The sequence below is a fragment of the Chiloscyllium punctatum genome, unplaced genomic scaffold, assembly GCF_047496795.1.
Source record: "Chiloscyllium punctatum isolate Juve2018m unplaced genomic scaffold, sChiPun1.3 scaffold_127, whole genome shotgun sequence".
NCBI lineage: Eukaryota > Metazoa > Chordata > Chondrichthyes > Orectolobiformes > Hemiscylliidae > Chiloscyllium > Chiloscyllium punctatum.
In genome coordinates this window covers 287,430-294,795 of record NW_027309861.1, presented here as the reverse complement: position 1 = coordinate 294,795, position 7,366 = coordinate 287,430, and the positions used below count along the sequence as shown (strand labels likewise).

The window sequence follows — 7,366 nt, the reverse complement described above, 5'->3', positions numbered from 1 at the left end:
GATGCATGAATGCTAAATGTGAGACAGTCCGAGGGCATGATTTATAAAGTAATCTCACAACTAACAACAGGACAATTCCAAACTACTCTTTCACACATACTGCAGCCTTAGGGAACCACCACTTCCCAGACAATACTGAAAAGAGAGAAAGAAAGAACCTAATAAGAATGGGCCATAAAAAGTGAATTTCACCAATCACAGTCTCGATTAGATTACCTTTCCCTTCCGATGTCTCCAGGACGGAAACGAAGGAAATGGGAGAAATTCAACAACATATCACATCGAAATTCGTTGGAACGATTTTCCCATTGGCCGAAAAACCAAATAACGACGAGTCGAGTCACCCCAGGACTTTGTTTCACAACAGCGATGAAATACCGGTCTCCATTCGGTTCCAGGACAAGCTCAACTTGCCTGGAAGAGCACAGCTGCTTGCGATTTTCTGCGCGGGAGGCGAACACGATCATGACAGACAGAGACACTTTGAAATATTCGGCACTATCCCACACCACAGTTAATTCCCCGGGAAGCAAAGCCATTTTACTTTTGTTTTCAACATCAATACAGTGGGGACAGAAACAGCATTTTAACAAAAAAGCTGCAGCGTTGGAGTTGATCTGCAGAAATGGCAGTGGTGGGATTCGAACCCACGCCCCTTTCGAGTCTGGAACCTGGATCCAGCGCCTTAGACCGCTCGGCCACACTACCAGCCGGCCGCGCGCACCATTTTCTTGCGTTTCCAACTGTGCTCTCCTGCATAACAACAGATGCCAAGTCACATGAAAATGGTTCCATGATCCCTCTCCGACTCGCACAGCTGCTGGGATGTGCCCGTCTACAATATCAATTTCGCAGCAGATAATGAGAGCCCATCAATCCAGACAAAAATCAATGGTAAGCTGAGTCTATCTTCTCAGACTCCTTTCAGCTCCAAATGTATCTGTGAGAATATATGTTCGGTTATGATTTGGTCAAATAACCACGAGCTGCTTGACATTACTGCAATTTCGATTCTTGCTTTGCTAAATGATTTCACCCATTGCTTGAAACAGGGCAAGTTTCACGTTTACGCGGAACATGAAGCACACCGGACTACAGGGAAAATGCACAAAGCCGTGTTCCACATCATACCGTGCAGCGTAATTTCAGTCACTGTGTCTGTTTTGCAGAAAAAGAGTCCCAAACAATGTACTCCACCCTAAAACCGGAGGTCGCATTCCTATTCGAGAGCGACAGATCACATCGTGAGGATGCTCTGACCTCGGAGCCAGTTCGAGATGACACTTTCCTTGCCTTTTACCCTAACCGTGCAATTTGCTGCAGAGATGTTCACTCCTGGACATCAGCCACATGGATAGCAACTGAGTCGGAAACCTGTGTGGGAATCGACGAGAAGCGACTCAATAAATTTTGCTCAATTCCATGGTGCTTATTAGAAATGCATTTTCTGTTCACCTCAATCTAAAAGGCAGTTTCTCAACATAGTAACAAAGTCAAAAGGTAATTACCTCACCCCACCCCCACTCCGGAAGAGGTGCTAACTGCCCTTGATTGCTTTTTGTTCTCGATGTGAAGAGCTCTCACGCCTCTGAGTCACCTTCACGTGTCTGGTTGCTGAGTGAGTCACAAAGAAGGAGTTTCTCCAGAGCTGCAACTGCCTGACTTCCCCACTCGACTTCGCCGTTTACATTTTCCTGCTCCTCAGTGATTTCAAGAAAACCAAATGGATGCGATGTCATTCTGTAACCTCTCTGTCGATTCCTCCGTTTCAGTTCCAACGTGGCTTAGGTCTCGGGGCGCACCTTAATACTAGCGACACCATGAAAGCACAGGTCCAGAGGTTCCTCTGAGAGTGTAATTTCTTTCATTGCTGTTGCTGATTGAAAGAGCCACTCAAGTGCGAACTGCTCCAAAACATGATTCAGGACCTCTGGTGCCAATTCTCGTACGTTGAATAACGACTGACAGCTTCCAAACGAGGCCTTTCAGAGACGCCTTTGGGGTACATTTAACAGACAGACAAGTTCAGGAATCCGTGGTGCACTGTGACACCAGCGCATCAGCTTCTTCCCTGTCTTTGAACCGGGCCGCCTGCGCAAGGAATGCAAATGCGGTACTGCTTTTCGTAGAAGAATCAGAAGGGGGTAACTACACTCTCAAACAGAATGGCATATGATCAGAACCAGTTTGGATAAAAACTTTACAATTCTTTGCACAGTCATTAAATGGAATTGCATTACATTTCACGACGCGAGCAGATTTGTTCAAGCAACTTCGAAGGCAGGTTTGCAGATGGGAAAGCAAGCAAGAAAGCACCGTTCTTGTCCATGTAAAAGGCTGCCGATGAACAACAAAGCAGTTTCTGATCGGTTTCGAACTGGGGACCTTTCGCGTGTGAGAAGAACGTGATGACCACTACACTACAGAAACAAGCCGCTGCCGCCCGTCCGGCAGCTCAGGGGCATCCAGCACTGAAAGTTGAAGCCATTCTTGGTTTCACCTTTCTGTTTCCAATAGCTCGTTGTTGTCCAGCGTAATTGACATCTTCAAAACATAAAAAAAAGACACGTGAAATTGATGATAAAATATAGACAAGGATGTGGTCAATGTTTGGACCGTAGGGCGAGGTGGACTAGGCTGGGACGACTTTCCCTGCAGCGTAACGACTGCGACATGATCTAATGGAAGGGTTGGAAACTGAGTATTTACGTGTTTTACCCAAGTTGGGGTGAGTTGAAAACTCGAGAGCATAGGTTTAAGGTGAGTGGGCTGAAATTGACAAAGGACCTGAGGCACATTTCCCACACAGAAGGTTGTGCGTGTATGGAATGAGCTCCCAGAGGAAGCGGAGGAGGCTCAGAAAATTGCATGAGTTTCTGGATAGGATGGGTTGAGAGGGTTTGGGGCCAAATACTGGGGAACCGGACTTGTTTATATTTGGCTATGTGCTGAGCATGGACGAGATACACCGAAGTATCTGTTTCCACGCGGTGTCCCCCAAAAACGTTGTGTTGCTTACACCTGCTTTAAAGGATTACTTTTTAGCGGAGCTTGCCGTCGCAGTCTGTGGCACAATCCTTTACTGTGTTCGATGCTCACGGGAAAGGTAGTAATGCGAAACACTGCAGAAAGGAACGACTTCCTTACTTTTGCTCCGACTGACCATACTATGTGAAATTTTCCGAGATCCTCAGTTAAGGACTTTTGCAGCTGGAAGTTTCCTCAGAAACGCTGTTAACTCGTAAAGTATTGAGCGAATCGCAAAACAGAAAGCATTTAACAAGGAACACAAACAAAGCTGGCATACCTAATGCATTTTCAGACACAGAGATGCATGAATGCTAAATGTGAGACAGTCCGAGGGCATGATTTATAAAGTAATCTCACAACTAACAACAGGACAATTCCAAACTACTCTTTCACACATACTGCAGCCTTAGGGAACCACCACTTCCCAGACAATACTGAAAAGAGAGAAAGAAAGAACCTAATAAGAATGGGCCATAAAAAGTGAATTTCACCAATCACAGTCTCGATTAGATTACCTTTCCCTTCCGATGTCTCCAGGACGGAAACGAAGGAAATGGGAGAAATTCAACAACATATCACATCGAAATTCGTTGGAACGATTTTCCCATTGGCCGAAAAACCAAATAACGACGAGTCGAGTCACCCCAGGACTTTGTTTCACAACAGCGATGAAATACCGGTCTCCATTCGGTTCCAGTACAAGCTCAACTTGCCTGGAACAGCACAGCTGCTTGCGATTTTCTGCGCGGGAGGCGAACACGATCATGACAGACAGAGACACTTTGAAATATTCGGCACTATCCCACACCACAGTTAATTCCCCGGGAAGCCAAGCCATTTTACTTTTGTTTTCAACATCAATACAGTGGGGACAGAAACAGCATTTTAACAAAAAAGCTGCAGCGTTGGAGTTGATCTGCAGAAATGGCAGTGGTGGGATTCGAACCCACGCCCCTTTCGAGACTGGAACCTGGATCCAGCGCCTTAGACCGCTCGGCCACACTACCAGCCGGCCGCGCGCACCATTTTCTTGCGTTTCCAACTGTGCTCTCCTGCATAACAACAGATGCCAAGTCACATGAAAATGGTTCCATGATCCCTCTCCGACTCGCACAGCTGCTGGGATGTGCCCGTCTACAATATCAATTTCGCAGCAGATAATGAGAGCCCATCAATCCAGACAAAAATCAATGGTAAGCTGAGTCTATCTTCTCAGACTCCTTTCAGCTCCAAATGTATCTGTGAGAATATATGTTCGGTTATGATTTGGTCAAATAACCACGAGCTGCTTGACATTACTGCAATTTCGATTCTTGCTTTGCTAAATTATTTCACCCATTGCTTGAAACAGGGCAAGTTTCACGTTTACGCGGAACATGAAGCACACCGGACTACAGGGAAAATGCACAAAGCCGTGTTCCACATCATACCGTGCAGCGTAATTTCAGTCACTGTGTCTGTTTTGCAGAAAAAGAGTCCCAAACAATGTACTCCACCCTAAAACCGGAGGTCGCATTCCTATTCGAGAACGACAGATCACATTGTGAGAATGCTCTGACCTCGGAGCCAGTTCGAGATGCCACTTTCCTTGCCTTTTACCCTAACCGTGCAATTTGCTGCAGAGATGTTCACTCCTGGACATCAGCCACATGGATAGCAACTGAGTTGGAAACCTGTGTGGGAATCGACGAGAAGCGACTCAATAAATTTTGCTCAATTCCATGGTGCTTATTAGAAATGCATTTTCTGTTCACCTCAATCTAAAAGGCAGTTTCTCAACATAGTAACAAAGTCAAAAGGTAATTACCTCACCCCACCCCCACTCCGGAAGAGGTGCTAACTGCCCTTGATTGCTTTTTGTTCTCGATGTGAAGAGCTCTCACGCCTCTGAGTCACCTTCACGTGTCTGGTTGCTGAGTGAGTCACAAAGAAGGAGTTTCTCCAGAGCTGCAACTGCCTGACTTCCCCACTCGACTTCGCCGTTTACATTTTCCTGCTCCTCAGTGATTTCAAGAAAACCAAATGGATGCGATGTCATTCTGTAACCTCTCTGTCGATTCCTCCGTTTCAGTTCCAACGTGGCTTAGGTCTCGGGGCGCACCTTAATACTAGCGACACCATGAAAGCACAGGTCCAGAGGTTCCTCTGAGAGTGTAATTTCTTTCATTGCTGTTGCTGATTGAAAGAGCCACTCAAGTGCGAACTGCTCCAAAACATGATTCAGGACCTCTGGTGCCAATTCTCGTACGTTGAATAACGACAGACAGCTTCCAAACGAGGCCTTTCAGAGACGCCTTTGGGGTACATTTAACAGACAGACAAGTTCAGGAATCCGTGGTGCACTGTGACACCAGCGCATCAGCTTCTTCCCTGTCTTTGAACCGAGCCGCCTGCGCAAGGAATGCAAATGCGGTACTGCTTTTCGTAGAAGAATCAGAAGGGGGTAACTACACTCTCAAACAGAATTGCATATGATCAGAACCAGTTTGGATAAAAACTTTACAATTCTTTGCACAGTCATTAAATGGAATTGCATTACATTTCACTACGCGAGCAGATTTGTTCAAGCAACTTCGGAGGCAGGTTTGCAGATGGGCAAGCAAGCAAGAAAGCACCGTTCTTGTCCATGTAAAAGGCTGCCGATGAAGAACAAAGCAGTTTCTGCCCAGTTTCGAACTGGGGACCTTTCGCGTGTGAGGCGAACGTGATGACCACTACACTACAGAAACAAGCCGCAGCCGCCCGTCCGGCAGCTCAGGCGCAACCAGCACTGAAAGTTGAAGCCATTCTTCGTTTCACCTTTCTGTTTCCAATAGCTCGTTGTTGTCCAGCGTAATTGACATCTTCAAAACATAAAAAAAAGACACGTGAAATTGATGATAAAATATAGACAAGGATGTGGTCAATGTTTGGACCGTAGGGCGAGGTCGACTAGGCTGGGACGACTTTCCCTGCAGCGTAACGACTGCGACATGATCTAATGGAAGGGTTGGAAACTGAGTATTTACGTGTTTTACCCAAGTTGGGGTGAGTTGAAAACTCGAGAGCATAGGTTTAAGGTGAGTGGGCTGAAATTGACAAAGGACCTGAGGCACATTTCCCACACAGAAGGTTGTGCGTGTATGGAATGAGCTCCCAGAGGAAGCGGAGGAGGCTCAGAAAATTGCATGAGTTTCTGGATAGGATGGGTTGAGAGGGTTTGGGGCCAAATACTGGGGAACCGGACTTGTTTATATTTGGCTATGTGCTGAGCATGGACGAGATACACCGAAGTATCTGTTTCCACGCGGTGTCCCCCAAAAACGTTGTGTTGCTTACACCTGCTTTAAAGGATTACTTTTTAGCGGAGCTTGCCGTCGCAGTCTGTGGCACAATCCTTTACTGTGTTCGATGCTCACGGGAAAGGTAGTATTGCGAAACACTGCAGAAAGGAACGACTTCCTTACTTTTGCTCCGACTGACCATACTCTGTGAAATTTTCCCAGATCCTCAGTTAAGGACTTTTGCAGCTGGAAGTTTCCTCAGAAACGCTGTTAACTCGTAAAGTATTGAGCGAATCGCAAAACAGAAAGCATTTAACACGGAACACAAACAAAGCTGGCATACCTAATGCATTTTCAGACACAGAGATGCATGAATGCTAAATGTGAGACAGTCCGAGGGCATGATTTATAAAGTAATCTCACAACTAACAACAGGACAATTCCAAACTACTCTTTCACACATACTGCAGCCTTAGGGAACCACCACTTCCCAGACAATACTGAAAAGAGAGAAAGAAAGAACCTAATAAGAATGGGCCATAAAAAGTGAATTTCACCAATCACAGTCTCGATTAGATTACCTTTCCCTTCCGATGTCTCCAGGACGGAAACGAAGGAAATGGGAGAAATTCAACAACATATCACATCGAAATTCGTTGGAACGATTTTCCCATTGGCCGAAAAACCAAATAACGACGAGTCGAGTCACCCCAGGACTTTGTTTCACAACAGCGATGAAATACCGGTCTCCATTCGGTTCCAGTACAAGCTCAACTTGCCTGGAACAGCACAGCTGCTTGCGATTTTCTGCGCGGGAGGCGAACACGATCATGACAGACAGAGACACTTTGAAATATTCGGCACTATCCCACACCACAGTTAATTCCCCGGGAAGCCAAGCCATTTTACTTTTGTTTTCAACATCAATACAGTGGGGACAGAAACAGCATTTTAACAATAAAGCTGCAGCGTTGGAGTTGATCTGCAGAAATGGCAGTGGTGGGATTCGAACCCACGCACCTTTCGAGACTGGAACCTGGATCCAGTGCCTTAGACCGCTCGGCCACACTACC

At 46.1% G+C, this 7,366-nt stretch overlaps 4 non-coding genes across 4 annotated transcripts; all 4 read right to left on the bottom strand.

The window, feature by feature from the left end:
- Nucleotides 1-626: 626 nt before the first annotated feature.
- Nucleotides 627-708, bottom strand: trnal-cag (transfer RNA leucine (anticodon CAG)). Its single transcript has one exon. It is a non-coding gene; the product is annotated as a tRNA-Leu (tRNA).
- Nucleotides 709-3,955: 3,247 nt separating this feature from the next.
- Nucleotides 3,956-4,037, bottom strand: trnal-cag (transfer RNA leucine (anticodon CAG)). The gene has a single exon. It is a non-coding gene; the product is annotated as a tRNA-Leu (tRNA).
- Nucleotides 4,038-5,686: 1,649 nt separating this feature from the next.
- Nucleotides 5,687-5,759, bottom strand: trnav-cac (transfer RNA valine (anticodon CAC)). Its single transcript has one exon. It is a non-coding gene; the product is annotated as a tRNA-Val (tRNA).
- A 1,525-nt stretch (nucleotides 5,760-7,284) lies between these two features.
- trnal-cag (transfer RNA leucine (anticodon CAG)) lies at nucleotides 7,285-7,366 on the bottom strand. Its single transcript has one exon. It is a non-coding gene; the product is annotated as a tRNA-Leu (tRNA).